Here is a 19,815-nt window from a genome sequence, read left to right on the forward strand (position 1 = left end):
ATTAAAGAATCTTGGAAGATTTTCTAGTTCCTGAGTCAATAAATTGCCTCAAAAAATTGAATATAAAACCACTGGCCATTTTTAGAAAAAAGTTACTTTCCCAATTTTTTTTTTTTTTTTTTTTTTTCTGAGAGACAGGGTCTTGCATTGTCACCCAGGCTAGAGTGTTGTGGCACCATCGTAGCTCATAACTGCCAGCCAGGTTCAGGCAAGCCTCCCACCTCACCCTCCAGAGTAGCTGAGACTACAGGTGCACACCACAGCACCCGGCTCATTTTTGTATTTTTTTTGTAGCAACGGGGGTCTCTGCGCCCAGCCACTTTCCTCTTTATTCTACTTTATTTTCTCAATAACCAGAGATCATCTCATTAATTTGGTTTCATGAGAGTTTATTGCTAATCTTAGTCATTTGGGGTGAAGATTCTCAGTTAAGGTAAATGTTTGAGAAGCTGCCCCTTTAATTCAGATCCATATTGTTAATCTGTTTAGAGTTTCACAGGACAAATAATAGTACTTCTCTGCTCTGCTTCAGTATTTTCCTTTTTTGAGACAGAGTCTCCCTCTGTCACCCAGGCTAGAGTGCAATGGCATCATCTTGGCTCACTGCAACCTCTGCCTCCTAGGTTGAAGCAATTCTCCTACTTCAGCCTCTTGATTAACTGAGATTACAGGCGCAGGCTACCATGCCTGGCCAATTTTGTATTTTTATTAGAGATGGGGTTTCACCATGTTGGTCGGGCTGGTCTGGAACTCCTGACTTCAAGTGATCCACCCGCCTTGGCCTCCCAAAGTGCTGGGATTACAGGCATGAGCCACCATGCCCAACTGCTTTAGTACCTTCCCCCTGCCCCCCGAGACAGAGTTCTCTCTCTGTCGTGCAGGCTGGAGTGCAGTGGTGCAATCTTGGCTCAGTGCACCCTCTGCCTCCTGGGTTCAAGCGATTCTCCTGCCTCGGCCTCCCCAGTAGCTGGGATTACAGGAATGCGCCAATATGCCTGGCTAATTTTTGTAATTTTAGTAGAGACGGGGTTTCACCAAGTTAGCCAGGCTGTTTATAAACTCCTGACCTCAGGTGATCCGCCCACCTCAGCCTCCCAAAGTGCTGGGATTACAGGGGTGAGCCACTGCACCTGGCCTGTGCTTCAGTACTTTTGATGTGAGAGGTATTTATTGTTCATGCCTGACCATAACACCTGTATGTTATTAAATTTTCTGTCTCTCTCTCTCTCTCTCTCTCTCACACACACACACACACACTCTCACACTCTCTCTCTCTATGATCCTTCTGGCTAAATCAGTTTTCCGAATCTTTTGACTCCTGTCCTGAATAGCAGCTCCACCTGATTCACAAGTGTCCAGCCTTCTTTTCTCATTCACACTCTGATACTCACAGTCACCTCACAACCTCACAGCCCTCTGACTACAGATCTTATGGGTGTCAACTTCTCCAGGGTGCCTTTCTAGATACCCAGGCCGGATTCTTTGTAAAACAATGGGTTACAGAGAAAATGAAGGGTGAAAAAGGAACTTTCCTTGCTCTTTCTTAAGGACTAGACTAGCGTGGTGAACAGGAGCACTTTTCACAGGCAGTCATGACCACCATAACAGAGAAATACAAGCTCTTACTCAAGTAGAGAAAGAAAAAGCAAGATCCAAGCTCACACAATTCCACCTCTGATTTAACCCCAGAAGATGCCTGAGGCCAATTCACTTAAGACTTATTTACATTTTATAGCTCATTTTTACTACAGCATGGTGAGCCTCTTATTCTGCCCAATTTTGTCATATTTCAACAAATGAAATGGGATTTTGCTGTTCAGCTGCCTAAAGAACAGAAACATTTGCTGAAGAGAAATATAAGAAGCCAAGGAACATAGACCTGGTTATTATTTCTCATCGTTATCACCCAAGAACATCTAGCACGCCTTTTTCTTCTTCCTTGTGAGGAAGCTGGAAGCTTTAAGGCCCAAGTCTGAGCCACATGCTTTTCACTTCCTGGCCTCCTCCCTGGGCCTCCGCAACACCCGCTGCACACACAAAGGCTCCATCCTCTGCTTGCAGACTCGGGCACCACCACTTCTACATTTTTTTTTTTTCAGAAGTAAATGAGGCATAAAAAGTCAATACTCTGCATACATATCATCCCCAAATAATAAATGGCTGCCTGCTGGCCCCATCCATTCCCTTGATTTGTACTGACCCTTGCATGGCTCCAAACCTTCTCAGCTTTATGAAGCACTTTCATGTTCATTAATCTCAGAGTCCTCTCCCTAAACCTGAGAGAAGGGTATCCTTCTCTTTGTGTTACAGAACAGAAAATGGCTGGGCAGAGGGGAGGTGACTGGCCAAGGTCACACAGGTCAGTGGCAGACCCAGAACTCTAACCCCCAGTCCAGAGTTTATTTTTCTATAATCTGTACAAGGTTCTCCCTTGTTAGAGTAGAGACATACATAAATCAGAGCCTTACTGGGCAATGTTGGGTTCCAGAAAAAATAGTCTCAGAAGCCAGTCACGGTGGCTTACACCTGTAATCCCATCACTTTGTCAGGCTGAGGTGGGTGGATAGCTTGAGTCCAGGAGTTCGAGACCTGCCCCAGCAATATGGCAAAACCCTGTCTTTGCAAAAAAAAAAAAAAAACCACAAAAAATGAACTGAGCATGATGGCACACATCTGTAGTCCCAGCCACTCAGGAGGCTGAGGTGATAGCATCACCTGAGCCCAGGCAATTAAGGTTGTGCTGAGCTGAGATCGTGCCACTGTACTCCAGCCTAAGTGACAGAGTGAGATCCTGTCTCAAGAGAAAAAAAAAGAAAGTCTCAGAAGATGCAGAATGAAGTAGTGCTAAGAACTCAGGCTGTGGAGCCAGAGAACCAAGGTGTGGATCTGAACTCTACCTGCTAATAACCGTATGATGCTGCGTAATTTCGGGAGACTTCATTCATGCGATGCTTCATGTGAGTTGCTCCCCCATGTGAATGACACCTAAGGTCTTCAGTGCAGGTGTCTTGGGAATTACATGACTTCCCTGTGACTCAGTAGTTCCATCGGAGAAAGGGGCATAATGATAATTATTTCCAAGGCTGTCATGGCAACTGAATAAAACAAAGCCTACAAAGAGCAGATAAAGCCTGGCCCAATCACAGATGCCCCAGATGCCCTGTCTCCTTTGAGGACTATTTCCCTCATCCCCACCCTGCTGGGTATTATCCCTTGCTGTGGAAATGCTTGCCTCTAGTGAACGGCTTCCCCTCCATTCCCTCGGCTACTCTCACAGCTGGGACATCCCATAATCCACACTGTGTCAGGCACTGCACTAAGCTGAAGCATGCATGCTCTTCCTTGATCCCCATGTTTCAGGATCTCCCCTACCCTGTCACTAATCCAGACCCTCACTGAAGAATGAGCACCTCAAGTTGCTCCAGGAGCACCTGGATAAGGGGATTCTCATCTCAGTACTGCCATTAACACTCTAGGTGACCCGCAGGCCCAGGATGTCCCTGCTCTGAGTCTCAACTAATTCATCTACCAGGAAAGGTGTCTTAATACCTGTCCTGTCCCTTAAGAGAATTGCTGTCTCTATAAGCAGAATGAATCATGTGAAGCCATAAATGAGAGTAGGGAGGAAGGTGAATTCAATGTAAGAGGCTCTGAGTTATTGTTGAAAGAAATGGCCAGGCTCTTACTAACTGCCAAGAACCCCATTTTAAAATCTACCTCTGGGTCAAGCGTGGTGGTTCATGCCTATAATCCCAGTACTTTGGGGGCCTGAGGAGGGAGGATCAGTTGAGCTCAGAGGTTTAAGACCAGCCTGGGCAACATAGTGAAACCTAGTCTCTACAAAAAAAAATTAAAAATTAGCTGGGTGTGGTGGTGTGTGTCTGTAGTCCCAGCTACTCAGGAGGCTGAGATGGAAGGATCACTTGAGCCCAAGTGGTCAAGTCTGTAGTGAGCCATGATCACGTTGTGCCTGTATACTCCACCCTGGGCGACAGAGCAAGACACTATCTCAAAAAATAAAAATAAAAATCTACCTCTGAGGGCTGGGTGTGGTGGTTCACGCCCGTAATCCCAGCAGTTTGGGAGGCTAAGGCAGGCAGATCACTGGAGGTCAGGAGTTTGATATGGGCTGACCAACATGGTGAAACCCTGTCTCTACTAAAAATACAAAAATTAGCCAGGCATGGTGGCACAGGCCTGTAATCCCAGCTACTTGGGAGGCTGAGGCAGGAGAATCACTTGAACCTGGGAGGTGGAGGTTGCAGTGACCCGAGATGGCACCATTTCACTCCAGCCTGGGCGACAAAAGCATAACTCTGACTCAAAAAAAAAAAAAAATCTTCCTCTGAGAAGTACAAACAGAACCTGACAGTATTGGAGGCAGAAATCTAAACACAAACATAGTAAGAAGATAGGAAGCTTCATGTAATGTGCTATGCAATGCTAGAAAGGAGAACATGAGGGAATTCCTGCTGAACTATACTAGGACTCCTAGACTAAGGGAGGGACAGACATCAGAGAACCTTAGGATACCCTGCAGACCTCTTCTGTATTCCTGGTTTCAAGGTGACCATGTGGACTGAGGGCCAAATTACTGCCAATCAGATCCAGCCCATTTATGTGTCTCTTACCTGTGTAAACCCATGGGCAACCATATGGACTCCTCCGTCTTTTCCTTCCCCTGCTCTCCTTTGCATAGTTTTAAAGAATGGAAAAGTAGCAGAGTCCCTGAAGTTAGATGTGGGATATAGTACGTGCCTAGGGTGGTCATGTTTCTGAATGCAAATTCCCCACGGAGTGTATGGGACAATTGGGTGTCATATATGACTTAGAAACTCCCCTAGAGAACTAAGATGTGAACAGGCCAGAGATGTTCCTTCAATTCTATGTGCCTGTGCTGAGCACCTGCTGCCACACACAGGCCTGCTGGGCACTGGACATAGAAAGAGGCAGAAAGCATGAGCCTGGGCCCCCAAGGCTTCATGCCATAATGGGTGGGGCAAGGAGGATTTCGGTTCTGGCTATTTGCTTTCATTATTATCTCAACTGCTTTCATTGGTTTTTTTGTTTTGGTTTGGTTTGGTTTGAGATGGAGTCTCACTCACGGCTCACTGCAACCTCTGCCCCCTGGGTTGATGTGATTCTTGTGCCTCAGCCTCCTGTAGCTGGGATTACAGGCCCGTGCCACCACACCTGGCTAATTTTTGTATTTTTAGTAGAGACGGGGTTTCATCATGTTGGGTAGACTGCTCTTGAACTTCTGACCTCAAATGATCTGCCTGCCTCAGCCTCCCAAAGTGCTGCGATTACAGGAGTGAGCCACCATGCCTGGCCAAGGTTTTTTTTTTTAATTATTATTATTTACTATGTCTTTGTTTTTTTTTTCCAGGATGATGGGGGTGAGGGGACAATAGCCCCAGCATCTGGTCATAATTTGTAAATCTCGACATTCTCCCTAACACCAGCTGGAAATATTTCACGCTCTAGCATCGTTTTACAAGTTGCTGGCAAAAAATAAGCATCCATCTTATTTAAAGACTGTAATAAAATGAGAAAGATGGTTATTTGCCTTATTTTTTGTCTTTTTTTATCCTTTTATAAAAACAGTTAGTTGTTTGCGGTGCCTTCAAAGAATGTTGTTAATAAAAGCCAGCCTTTACCTTAAACTCTTTATTCAACAGTGAGGTTTGTCAGATACCAAAGGCTGGTTTCTCCTGAAAATCATTAAAGGTCTGGCTCCAAAGAGGTGCAAGCCGCCAGTTAACCAGGGCCAGCCTTTGTTTTCCTAGGCTCTGCTGCCCCCTGTCAGAAGCTAAGAATGTTACAGGAAATAGAATATTTTGGACAAAGGTTTTCACAGAACAGCAGTTTTAATGCTCTATCAGGTGATGAAATAGAATACTGTCCCACCTTGTGAATGAAGACCAATGAATTATATACTTTAAAATATGCCTACTTGCTTGGCTGCCTAGAATTTTTTGCACAACCCCCAGCAGTAATAACCTGTCTGAAATAATTCAGGCGGCGGCTGTCATTCTCTGAGTACCTCTGCACATGTACAGGGAGCGGCAGACGGGTGCTGGGGGCATGAGGGTGAGTTGTGTGTCCATTCCACGTCGTCATACTGTTTACAGATCATCGGGGAAGACAAGTGAACAGATGACTTCCACGTCGTAAAGCGAGGGAGAAGTGTGTGTGCCCAGGTGCTGGGGGAGCATGTCAATGCAGCACCTTCGCCAGGGGGGTCCTAATGAAGTCGAAGGAGTCCATTCTCAAGGAACTAGCAGGGACCAGCCAGCTGAAGGGGAAGCAAAGGGCTTTTCTGGATAGTGGCAACTGCATGTGCCAAGGCAGAGGCCCCTGGAAGAGGGTGGCAAGTTCTGGCAATAGCAAGAGGGGACTGAATTATACCCTGAGCACCCCAGCTGCTACTCCGCTGCCTGGCAACTGCTGGTCCCCGGGCCACTTCATCTCCCATCGCCTCAGTGTATGGCCAGGTCAGAGGCCAAGATAAAGGCAAGCAAAAGGGCCCCGGAGGGGGATCCAAGGCACACTAAAGTGCTGTCAGTTGCCTTGTGTTCTGCATGCATTCTTTTTTTCCTTTTTTTTTTTTTTTTTACTTTATTAAAATACTGAGTTTTATCTCACATGTATATTTTTGTCTCCTCACCATTTCCACGTCTGACCACCGCTACTACTATGTCCTATCATAACATTCCATACATACTTAAAACCAAGCAAAGGGTGGAGTTCCATCTTTAAAAACTAAACAGGCATTTTGGACAACACGTTCTTGGCAATGGAACCTGGACAACATTTATCAAACACGGCAGGGAAAGTTCTCACTCTGCATTATAAAAACGACAGCCAGATATCAACTGTTACAGAAATGAAATAAGATGGAAATTTTTTAACAAATTGTTTAAACTGTTTTCTTAAAGAGACTTCCTCCACTGCTAGAGATCTTGAATAGCCTCCTGCTCAGTCATCCAGAAGCAATTATTCACATAACTGATGAACTTGGCTTCCACTTTGGGAAGAGAACCACATTTTTCTATACTTGCTTGCATTTTTGCTTAAATGTCTTCTACAGAACTAGGTCCTTTTAGGTGTTTTAGAAGTTTTTTCCTGTTTTTTGAAGGATTCTTGTCCTTTTGATCTTGGTGTTGATGATGGTTTTGAGTCTTTTCCATTCTGATTTGACTTTTGTGCATTTTTGGCTAGAGTATTTTGAATAGATTTCTTCACTGGCACTTTTTCTTCAGCTTCCTCATCATCTTCATCATCATCTTCTTCATCAGCAGCAAGTTTTACTTTTTTCTGTGGAATCTTGCTACCACCTCAGACCACTTTCCTGATATATGTAAGAGATTCACATCCTCCTCATCTTCTGACTTTGCATCTTCCTCCACAGCTACTAAGTGCTGTCCACTAATATGCACTGGCCTTAAATCACACTTGAACCTTAAGACCACTGGCGATGTTATTTCAAAGCCCCCAGGGGAAACCGTTGGCTGTACAGACATTTCCTTGAATTTTCTTTTTTTTTCTTTTTTTTTTTTCTGAGATGGAGTCTCATTCTGTTGCGCAGTATGGAGTGCAGTGGCGCAATCTCAGCTCACTGCAAGCTCCACCTCCTGGGTTCACACCATCCTCCTGCCTCAGCCTCCCAAGTAGCTGGGACTACAGGCGCCAGCCACGATACCCAGCTAATTTTTTTTGTATTTTTAGTAGAGACAGGGTTTCACCGTGTTAGCCAGGATGGTCTCAATCTCCTGACCTTGTGATCTGCCCGCCTCAGCTAGGCCTCCCAAAGTGCTGGGATTACAGGCGTGAGCCACCACAGACATTTTCAAAGTTGCCAGTGTTACTTTAATTGGACTGCCTTCGTAATTCATTGCCTCTGCTTCAACAATGTACAATTCATCCTTTGCACCAACCCCTAAACTGACCATTTTTAAAGATAACTGGTCTCATTTTTATCATTATCCACCTTAAAGTGATAATCTTTGTCAGCCTTTAGTTCACAACCGAAAAGATAGTTCTGGGGCCTCAGGGGGCTCATGTCCATGTCCATCGAATCTTCCATCAGGTGGCAGCATGCACTTAGGTGGGAGAGAAGGAGGATGGAGATAAACAAACGGTGCTCCAGAGAACAGCCGCACAGGACGGAATCACACCAGGGATGTTCTGTATGCATTCTATCCACATCCACAAAGTTCAAATATTTTGCTATCTGGCCGTGCACAGTGGCTTACGCCTGTAATCCCAGCACTTTAGGTGGCTGAGGTAGGTGGATCACTTGAGCCCAGGAGTTCGAGACCAGCCTGGCCAACATGGCAAACCCCATCTCTAAAAAAACACAAAAATTACCCAGGCACTGTGGTATGTGCCTGTAGTCCCACCTACTCAGGAGGCTGAGGTGGGAGGATCACCCGACCGAGTCCAGGAGGTTGAGGCTGCAGTGAGCCGAGATCACGCCACTGCACTCCAGCCTGAGGGACAGAGCGAGAACTTGTCTCAAAATACATACGTGTGTGTGTGCGTGTGTGTGCGCGCTATCTAACTGAGGACTCTGTCTCAAAACCTGAAGAGAAAGGGGACCACTAAACAGCCAACAGAAATTTGTACATAATCAGAACTACTGTTCACAAAATGACACAACGAAACACCAAGCGGGGAGTAAACAGTGATCATCTGTGGGATTGGAAAACTCTACCTCCAGGAAACACCTAAATTGATTGCTCATAAAACTATTTCCTCTGCCCGGCTGCCCACCATCTGGGAAGTGAGAAGCACCTCTGCCTGGCCACTGTGCAACCCTCCAAGTGTGAAGTGACAGCCTTGTGTGTGATATTTCTGCCCTCCCCAAGTTTGCATTTTCAACATTAAAGTTTACTTTTTAATTAAAAGTTTTAAATTGGAGAATATAAAAAAAACTATTTCCCCTCAGTGCTGAACTTGTTTCACCTCATGAAACCAGTTAACTAAGTGACAAAAGAAAGTTTTGTCTTTATCAGAGTACACACACATGCCAAGACATTAATTGTTTACAGTTTTCCATTATTTATCTCATTTCCATTTAGTGCCTCATCTTTCAATGAGCCATACGTTTTCCCTTTGAACAGGGTTTTGGCAAAAATTTTCCATTTTTTTATGTCCCTGTAATTCATTCTCTACCAAACATTAAATATTCATTTATTTCTATACTGTATAATAATGTTTTCCATCCTCCTGGTCTCCTGGTGACTTTGACTTTATCAGTCCTAATGGATTTTAGTATGAAAATGACACCCCTCAAAAAAATCATACACCTCTCATTAGTTCAGAACAACAGTGTTAAAAACTAATTTTGATAGTTAAAATAGCTGAAAATACCTGGGCAGGGTTGTGTCCAGAATTGGTGGGTTCTTGGTCTCACTGACTTCAAGTATGAAGCCGCGGACACTCGCGGTGAGTGTTACAGCTCATAAGGTGGCGCGTCTGGAGTTTGTTCCCTCTGATGTTCGGATGTGTTCAGAGTTTCTTCCCTCTGGTGGGTTCGTGGTCTCGCTGGCTCAGGAGTGAAGCTGCAGACCTTCGCGGTGAGTGTTACAGCTCTTAAAGCAGCGCATCTGGAGTTGTTTATTTCTCCCGGTGTGCTCGTGGTCTCGCTGGCTTCAGGAGTGAAGCTGCAGAACTTCGAGGTGAGTGTTACAGCTCATAAAAGCAGTGTGGACCCAAAGAGTGAGCAGTAGCAAGATTTATTGCAAAGAGCGAAAGAACAAAGCTTCCACAGTGTGGAAGGGGACCTGAGCAGGTTGCCACTGCTGGCTGGCAGCCTGCTTTTATTCTCTTATCTGGCCCCACCCACATCCTGCTGATTGGTAGAGCCGAGTGGTCTGTTTTGACAGGGTGCTGATTGATGTGTTTACAATCCCTGAGCTAGACACAGAGGTTCTCCACGTCCCCACTAGATTAACTAGATACAGAGTGTCTACAAAAGGTTCTCCAAGGCCCCACCAGAGTAGCTAGATACAGAGTGTGGATTGGTGCATTCACAAACCCTGAGCTAGACACAGGGTGCTGATTGGTGTGTTTACAAAACTTGAGCTAGATACAGAGTGCTGACTGGTGTATTTAGAATCCCTGAGCTACACATAAAGGTTCTCCAAGTCCCCACCAGACTCAGGAGCCCAGCTGGCTTCACCCAGTGGATCCCGCACCAGAGCTGCAGATGGAGCTGCCTGCCAGTCCCGCGCGGTGCACCCGCACTCCTCAGCCCTTGGGTGGTTGATGGGACTGGGCGCCATGGAGCAGGGGGTGGCTCTCATCGGGGAGGCTCGGATCGCACAGGAGCCCACGGAGGGGTTGGGAGGCTCAGGCATGACGGGCTGCAGGTCCTGAGCCCTGCCCTGTGGGAAGGTAGCTAAGGCCCAGCGAGAAATGAGCACAGCGCTGGTGGGCTGGCACTGCTGGGGGACCCAGTACATCCTCCGCAGCTGCTGGCCCGGGTGCAAAGCCTCTCATTGCCCGGGGCCGGCAGGGCCGGCCGGCTGCTCCGAGTGCAGGGCCCGCCAAGCCCACGCCCACCCGGAACTCCAGCTGGCCCGCAAGCGCCGTGTGCAGCCTCGGTTCCCACTCGCGCCTCTCCCTCCACACCTCCCTGCAAGCTGAGGGAGCCAGCTCCGGCCTTGGCCAGCCCAGAAAGGGGCTCCCACAGTGCAGCGGTGGGCTGAAGGGCTCCTCAAGTGCCACCAAAGTGGGAGCCCAGGCAGAGGAGGCGCCCAGAGCGAGCGAGGGCTGTGAGGACTGCCAGCATGCTGTCACCTCTCACAGTGGCTCATGCTTGTAATCCCAGCACTTTGGGAGGCTGAGGGGGGCAGATCACGAAAGTCAGGAGATCAAGACCATCCTGGCTAACACGGTGAAACCCCGTCTCTACTGAAAATACAAAAAGAAATTAGCAGGGCATGGTAGCAGGCGCCTGTAGGCCCAGCTACTCGGGAGGCTAAGGCAGGAGAATGGCGTGAACCCTGGAGGCAGAGCTTTCAGTGAGCCAAGATCGTGCCACTGCACTCCAGCCTGGGTGACAGAGACTCCGTCTCAAAAAAAAAAAAAAAAAAAGCTGAAAATAATGGAGAATACATGCATCAATGGCAAGAGCATCAGCTTGGAGTCAGACCAGCCATGCTTAAAATAACCGCACCATCAGTTAACCTCTCTGAGCCTTAATTTTCTCGTCTGTGCAGTTGGCATAAGAAGCGTCTACTTCTTAAAGGTGCTGTGAGAAATAAGTGAGCAAATGAATGCTAATGCATTTGGAAATTATAAAGCACTAATCAGATGTAAAGCGCGTTCTTAAATTACTTATTGAATGAATGTAGGTTTTATAATTTTTCCTTTGAACACAGGTTCTAATCATGATGACATTCTTTTTTAGACATTGTCTATTTGCACACATCTCACCAAAATCAGGAATGATTTTCTTCTTTGCTAGCCCCAGTTAATTGATTCCTGTTAAAACTAACAAGATAAGCCGGGCATGGTGGCTCATGCCTGTAATCCCAAGACTGGGAGGCTGATGCAGGCGGATCCCTTGAGCCCAGGAGCTCAAGACCAGCCTGGGCAACATGGTGAAACCCCGTCTCTACTAAAAATACAAAAATTAGCTGGGTGCGGTGGCATGCACCTGTAGTCTCAGCTACTTGGGAGGCTGAGGTGGGAGGATCACTTGAGCTTCGGAGGTGAAGGGTGCAGTGAGCCATGATTGTACCACTGGACTCCAGTTTGGGTGATAGAGCGAGACCCTATCTCAAAACAAAAACAAAAAGCTATCAAGACAAAAATTTTAGGCTGGGCATGGTGGCTCACACCTATAATCCCAGCACTTTGGGAGACCAAGGTGGAAGGACAGCTTGAGTCCAGGAGTTTGATACCAGCCTGGGCAAGATAGGGAGACCACCATCTCTACAAATAATAATTTAAAAAATACCCAGGCGTGGTACATGCCTGTAGTCCCAGCTACTTGGGACGCTGAGGTGCAAGAATCACTTGAGTCTGAGAGGTTGGGGCTGCAGAGAGCTGTGATCATGCCACTGCACTTTAGCCTGGGCAAAAGAGTGAGACATTGTCTCAAAAAATGAAATAAATAAATAAGTAAATTTCAGCACACAAGAAAACAGCACGGCATTCAAAAAGGATTTTCCTTCTTGTTCTTTTTTCTCCAAGACAATATTAAGTAATAGCTGTCATGCATCCCTTCTCAGAGCACTGCCTGCTTATTTCCCTGCCTTGTCACTTGTATACATGATCTATTAGGGTGGCTGGGCAGGGTGTTGCAGCTCCAGGCTCCAGAAACAACACGAACAGCTCACCTGTCCCAACTCCTCATGTGGAAAATGTCCACCTGCCCTTTGTCTGCAAATCCAATTAGCCAGGGTCATTTGGAAGATTTTCTATAAATCATTTTCCCCTGGAAAATACGGAATATCCTAGATGCCTTTGTGGTATAAAAAAGCTATTTTTCTGACTAACACCCTCTAGACCTCTAAAGTAAACTTTTAAGGAAAGAATCAAACAAGCAAGTAATCCGAAGAACACGAAACTAGTTTGATACCATTCCCTTCCACAATTGTCCCAGCTCTTGGGCAGTGGTTGTCTAGCTTTGAGGCAGCCACCAGCAGGGGCCACAGTATCACAGTTAAGGAGGTGGGAGGAAAGCAGCTGCGTGGGGACCATGACTTAGTCTGAGCATCTTTGAACTAATTCAGCTCTGAGAACATTTGCTGGATAAGCTCTTTATATATCTATGATCTGGATCAAGGAAATGAACTAGAGGTATTGATCTTCCTGCAAGCACGGTTCAATTCATGCCATTTCCCTACTTTAAAATCTTCAATAAATACTTGTGGAATAAGTGAATGTTGAATAGTCAGTGGTTACCCATTGCCTGTAAGATAAAGTTTAAGAATGGCCTTTAGAGAGTGATGATATAGTTTGGATCTGTGCCCCCACCCAGATCTCATGTATAACTGTAATCCCCAGTGTTAGAGGTAAAGCCTGGTGAGAGGTGATTGGATCATAGGGGTGAATTTCTCCCGAATGGTTTAGCCCCATCATCTTCTTGGTGCTGTTCTCATGATAGTGAGTGAGTTTCTGCCAGATCTGGTTGTTTAAAAGTGTGTGGCACCTCCCTCCTCTCTCTCTCTTGCTCCTGCTCTGGCCATGTGACTGTGCCTGCTCCCCCTTTGCCTTCTTTTTTTTTTTTTTATTATACTTTAGGGTTTTAGGGTACATGTGCACAATGTGCAGGTTTGTTACATATGTATCCATGTGCCATGTTGATTTCCTGCACCCATTAACTCGTCATTTAGCATTAGGTGTGTCTCCAAATGCTGTCCCTCCCCCCTCCCCCCACCCCACAACAGTCCCCGGAGTGTGATGTTCCCCTTCCTGCATCCATGAGTTCTCATTGTTCAATTTCCACCTATGAGTGAGAACATGCGGTGTTTGGTTTTTCGTCCTTGTGATAGTTTACTGAGAATGATGTTTTCCGTTTTCATCCATGTCCCTACAAAGGACACGAACTCATCATTTTTTATGGCTGCATAGTACTCCATGGTGTATATGTGCCACATTTTCTTAATCCAGTCTATTGTTGTTGGACATTTCGGTTGGTTCCAACTCTTTGCTATTGTGAATAGTGCCACAATAAACATACGTGTGCATGTGTCTTTATAGCAGCATGATTTATAGTCCTTTGGGTATATACCCAGTAATGGGATGGCTGGGTCAAATGGTATTTCTAGTTCAAGATCCCTGAGGAATCGCCACACTGACCTCCACAATGGTTGAACTAGTTTACAGTCCCACCAACAGTGTAAAAGTGTTCCTATTTCTCCACATCCTCTCCAGCACCTGTTGTTTCCTGATTTTTTAATGATGGCCATTCTAACTGGTGTGAGATGGTATCTCACTGTGGTTTTGATTTGCATTTCTCTGATGGCCAGTGATGATGAGCATTTCTTCATGTGTTTTTTGGCTGCATAAATGTCTTCTTTTGAGAAGTGTCTGTTCATGTCCTTTGCCCACTTTTTGATGGGGTTGTTTGTTTTTTTCTTGTAAATTTGTTTGAGTTCATTGTAGATTCTGGATATTAGCCCTTTGTCAGATGAGTAGGTTGCAAAAATTTTCTCCCATTGTGTAGGTTGCCTGTTCACTCTGATGGTAGTTTCTTTTGCTGTGCAGCAGCTCTTTAGTTTAATGAGATCCCATTTGTCAATTTTGGCTTTTGTTGCCATTGCTTTTGGTGTTTTAGACATGAAGTCCTTGCCCACGCCTATGTCCTGAATGGTATTGCCTAGGTTTTCTTGTAGGATTTTAATGGTTTTAGGTCTAACATATAAGTCGTTAATCCATCTTGAATTAATTTTTGTATAAGGTGTAAGGAAGGCATCCAGTTTCAGCTTTCTACATATGGCTAGCCAGTTTTCCCAGCACCATTTATTAAATAGGGAATCCTTTCCCCATTTCTTGTTTTTGTCAGGTTTGTCAAAGATCAGATAGTTGTAGATAAGCGGCATCATTTCTGAGGGCTCTGTTCTGTTCCATTGATCTATGTCTCTGTTGTGGTACCAGTACCATGCTGTTTTGATTACTGTAGCCTTGTAGTATAGTTTAAAGTCAGGTAGCGTGATGCCTCCAGCTTTGTTCTTTTGGCTTAGGATTGACTTGGTGATGTGGGCTCTTTTTTGGTTCCATATGAACTTTAAAGTAGTTTTTTCCAATTCTGTGAAGAAAGTCATCGGTAGCTTGATGGGGATGGCATTGAATCTATAAATTACCTGGGCAGTATGGCCATTTTCACGATATTGATTCTTCCAACCCATGAGCATGGAATGTTCTTCCATTTGTTTGTATCTTCTTTTATTTCATTGAGCAGTGGTTTGTAGTTCTCCTTGAAGAGGTCCTTCACATCCCTTGTAAGTTGGATTCCTAGGTATTTTATTCTCTTTGAAGCAATTGTGAATGGGAGTTCACTCATGATTTGGCTCTCTGTTTGTCTGTTATTGGTGTACAAGAATGCTTGTGATTTTTGTACATTAATTTTGTATCCTGAGACTTTGCTGAAGTTGCTAATCAGCTTAAGGAGATTTTGGGCTGAGACAATGGGGTTTTCTAGATATACAATCATGTCATCTGCAAACAGGGACAATTTGACTTCCTCTTTTCCTAATTGAATACCCTTTATTTCCTTCTCCTGCCTGATTGCTCTGGCCAGAACTTCCAGCACTATGTTGAATAGGAGCGGTGAGAGAGGGCATCCCTGTCTTGTGCCAGTTTTCAGAGGGAATGCTTCCAGTTTTTGCCCATTCAGTATGATATTGGCTGTGGGTTTGTCGTAGATAGCTCTTATTATTTTGAGATACGTCCCATCAATACCTAATTTATTGAGAGTTTTTAGCATGAAGGGTTGTTGAATTTTGTCAAAGGCCTTTTCTGCATCTATTGAGATAATCATGTGGTTTTTGTCTTTGGTTCTGTTTATATGCTGGATTACATTTATTGATTTGCGTATGTTGAACCAGCCTTGCATCCCAGGGATGAAGCCCACTTGATTATGGTGGATAAGCTTTTTGATGTGCTGCTGGATTCGGTTTGCCAGTATTTTATTGAGGATTTTTGCATCAATGTTCATCAAGGATATTGGTCTGAAATTCTCTTTTTTGGTTATGTCTCTGCCAGGCTTTGGTATCAGGATGATGCTGGCTTCGTAAAATGTGTTAGGGAGGATTCCCTCTTTTTCTATCGATTGGAATAGTTTCAGAAGGAATGGTACCAGTTCCTCCTTGTACCTCTGGTAGAATTCAGCTGTGAATCCATCAGGTCCTGGACTCTTTTTGGTTGGTAAGCTATTGATTATTGCCACAATTTCAGAACCTCTTATTGGTCTATTCAGAGATTCAACTTCTTCCTGGTTTAGTCTTGGGAGGGTGTATTTGTCGAGGAATTTATCCATTTCTTCTAGATTTTCTAGTTTATTTGCATAGAGGTGTTTGTAGTATTCTCTGATGGTAGATTGTATTTCTGCGGGATCGGTGGTGATATCCCCTTTATCGTTTTTTATTGCATCTATTTGATTCTTCTCTATTTTCTTCTTTATTAGTCTTGCTAGCGGTCTATCAATTTTGTTGATCTTTTCAAAAAACCAGCTCCTGGATTCATTAATTTTTTGAAGGGTTTTTTGTGTCTCTATTTCCTTCAGTTCTGCTCTGATTTTAGTTATTTCTAGCCTTCTGCTAGCTTTTGAATATGTTTGCTCTTGCTTTTCTAGTTCTTTTAATTGTGATGTTAGGGTGTCAATTTTGGATCTTTCCTGCTTTCTCTTGTGGGCATTTAGTGCTATAAATTTCCCTCTACACACTGCTTTGAACGTGTCCCAGAGATTCTGGTATGTTGTGTCTTTGTTCTCGTTGGTTTCAAAGAACATCTTTATTTCTGCCTTCATTTCATTATGTACCCAATAGTCATTCAGGAGCAGGTTGTTCAGTTTCCATATAGTTGAGCGGTTTTGAGTGAGTTTCTTAATCCTGAGTTCTAGTTTGATTGCACTGTGGTCTGAGAGACAGTTTATTATAATTTCTGTTCTTTTACATTTGCTGAGGAGAGCTTTACTTCCAACTATGTGGTCAATTTTGGAATAGGTGTGGTGTGGTGCTGAAAAAAATGTATATTCTGTTGACTTGGGGTGGAGAGTTCTGTAGATGTCTATTAGGTCCACTTTATGTAGAGCTGAGTTCAATTCCTGGATATCCTTGTTAACTTTCTGTCTCGTTGATCTGTGTAATGTTGACAGTGGGGTGTTAAAATCTCCCATTATTATTGTGTGGGAGTTTAAGTCCCTTTGTAGGTCATTGAGGACTTGCTTTATGAATCTGGGTGCTCCTGTGTTGGGTGCATATATATTTAGGATAGTTAGCTCTTCTTGTTGAATTGATCCCTTTACCATTATGTAATGGCCTTCTTTGTCTCTTTTGATCTTTGTTGGTTGAAAGTCTATTTTATCAGAGACTAGGATTGCAACCCCTGCCTTTTTTTGTTTTCCATTTGCTTGATAGATCTTCTTCCATCCCTTTATTTTGAGTCTATGTGTGTCTCTGCACGTGAGATGGGTTTCCTGAATACAGCACACTGATGGGTCCTGACTCCTTATCCAGTTTGCCAGTCTGTGTCTTTTGATTGGAGCACTTAGCCCATTTACATTTAACGTGAATATTGTTATGTGTGAATCTGATCCTGTCATTATGATGTTAGCTGGTTATTTTGCTCATTAGTTGCTATAATTTCTTCCTAGCCTCGATGGTCTTTACAATTTGGCATGTTTTTGCAGTGGCTGGTACCGGTTGTTCCTTTCCATGTTTAGTGCTTCCTTCAGGAGCTCTTTTAGGGCAGGCCTGGTGGTGACAAAATCACTCAGCGTTTGCTTGTCTGTAAAGTATTTTATTTCTCCTTCACTTATGAAGCTTAGTTTGGCGGGATAGGAGATTCTGGGTTGAAAATTCTTTTCTTTAAGAATGGTGAATATCGGCCCCCACTCTCTTCTGGCTTGTAGAGTTTCTGCTGAGAGATCAGCTGTTAGTCTGATGGGCTTCCCTTTGTGGGTAACCCGACCTTTCTCTCTGGCTGCCCTTAACATTTTTTCCTTCATTTCAACTTTGGTGAATCTGACAATTATGTGTCTTGGAGTTGCTCTTCTCGAGGAGTATCTTTGTGGCGTTCTCTGTATTTCCTGAATCTGAATGCTGGCCTGCCTTGCTAGATTGGGGAAGTTCTCCTGGATAATATCTTGCAGAGTGTTTTCCAACTTGGTTCCATTCTCCCCATCATTTTCAGGTACACCAATCAGACGTAGGTTTGGTCTTTTCACATAGTCCCAAACTTCTTGGAGGCTTTGTTCATTTCTTTTTATTCTTTTTTCTCTAAACTTCCCTTCTCTCTTCATTTCATTCATTTCATCTTCCATCAGCGATACCCTTTCTTCCAGTTGATCGCATCTGCTACTGAGGCTTCTGCAATCTTCGCGTAGTTCTCGAAAGTTGGCTTTCAGCTCCATCAGCTCCTTTAAGCCCTTCTCTCCATTGGTTATTCTAGTTATCCATTCTTCTAATTTTTTTTCAAAGTTTTTAACTTCTTTGCTATTGTTTTGAATTTCCTCTCGTAGCTCAGAGTAGTTTGATCGTCTGAAGCCTTCTTCTCTCAACTCATCAAGGTCATCCTCCATCCAGCTTTGTTCCGTTGCTGGTGAGGAACTGCGTTCCTTTGGAGGAGGAGAGGTGCTCTGTTTTTTAGAGTTTCCAGTTTTTGTGCTCTGTTTTTTCCCCATCTTTGTGGTTTTATCTACTTTTTGTCTTTGATGATGGTGATGTACAGATGGGTTTTTGGTGTGGATGTCCTTTCTGTTTGTTAGTTTTCCTTCTACCAGACAGGACCCTCAGCTGCAGGTCTGTTGGAGTTTACTAGAGGTCCACTCCAGACCCTGTTTGGCTGGGTGTCAGCAGAGGTGGCTGCAGAGCAGCAGATTTTCGTGAGACCACAAATTCAGCTGTCTGATAGTTCCTCTGAAAGTTTTGTCTCAGAGGAGTACCCGGTTGAATGAGGTGTCAATCTGTCCCTACTGTGGGGGTGCCTCCCAGTTAGGCTGCTCAGGGGTGAGGGACCCACTTTAGGAGGCAGTCTGTCCGTTCTCAGATCTCCAGCTGCGTGCTGGGAGAACCACTACTCTTTTCAAAGCTGTCAGTCAGACAGGGACATTTAAGTCTGTGGAGGTTCTTGCTGAGTTTTTGTTTGTCTGTGCCCTGCCCCCAGACGTGGAGCCTACAGAGGCAGGCAGGCCTCTTTGAGCTGTGGTGGGCTCCACCCAGTTCGAGCTTCCTGGCTGCTTTGTTTACCTAAGCAAGCCTGGGCAATGGCGGGCGCCCCTCCCCCAGCCTCGCTGCCGCCTTGCAGCTTGATCTCAGACTGCTGTGCTAGCAATCAGCAAGACTCCGTGGGCTTAGGACCCTCCGAGCCAGGTGCGGGACACAATCTCCTAGTGTGCCGTTTTCCAGGCCCGTTGGAAAAGCGCAGTATTAGGATGGGACTGACCAGGTGCCGTCTGTTTCCCCTTTCTTTGACTAGGAAAGGGAACTCCCTGACCCCTTGCGCTTCCCGAGTGAGGCAATGCCTCGCCCTGCTTCGGCTCGCGCACAGTGCGCTTCACCGACTGTCCTGCACCCACTGTTAGGCACTCCCTCGTGAGATGAAACCGGTACCTCAAGCAGAAATGCAGAAATCACCTGTCTTCTGTGTCGCTGGGGCTGGGAGCTGGAGACCGGAGCTGTTCCTATTCGGCCATCTTGGCTCCACCTCCCCCTTTGCCTTCTGCCATGATTATGTTTCCTGAGGCCTCCCCAGAACCCAAACAGATGCTAGCATCATGCTTCCTGCACAGCCTGCAAAACCATGAGCCAATTAAACCTATTTTTTTATAAATTACCTAGTCTCAAGTATTTCTTTATAGCAATGTAAGAACAGACTAATACAGAGACATTCCGTAATCTGAATCCAAAATACCTCTCATCCATTCATTTGTTCAATAAATACATATTGGGTGCCTAGGAAGGGAAGTACGGTACTGGGTGCTAGAGGTTCATATCTGAACAGACATAGCAGATACTGGCCCTGATTTCTTGGGGCTACATCTGATCTTCCACTATTTCTCATCATTTGGGCTGTCCCCCTACCCTATTTTCTTAGACACAACCCAAGCTTTCCCAGTTCCACTATTTTGCCAAG

The 19,815-nt window shown here is 45.0% G+C and overlaps 1 pseudogene; it reads right to left on the reverse strand.

Annotated features, from left to right (window-relative positions):
* Nucleotides 1-6,589: 6,589 nt before the first annotated feature.
* Nucleotides 6,590-9,324, reverse strand: LOC129488226 (nucleophosmin-like; annotated as a pseudogene).
* Between the last annotated feature and the right edge of the window lie 10,491 nt (nucleotides 9,325-19,815).

This window comes from Symphalangus syndactylus, chromosome 8, assembly GCF_028878055.3.
Source record: "Symphalangus syndactylus isolate Jambi chromosome 8, NHGRI_mSymSyn1-v2.1_pri, whole genome shotgun sequence".
Classification (NCBI taxonomy): domain Eukaryota; kingdom Metazoa; phylum Chordata; class Mammalia; order Primates; family Hylobatidae; genus Symphalangus; species Symphalangus syndactylus.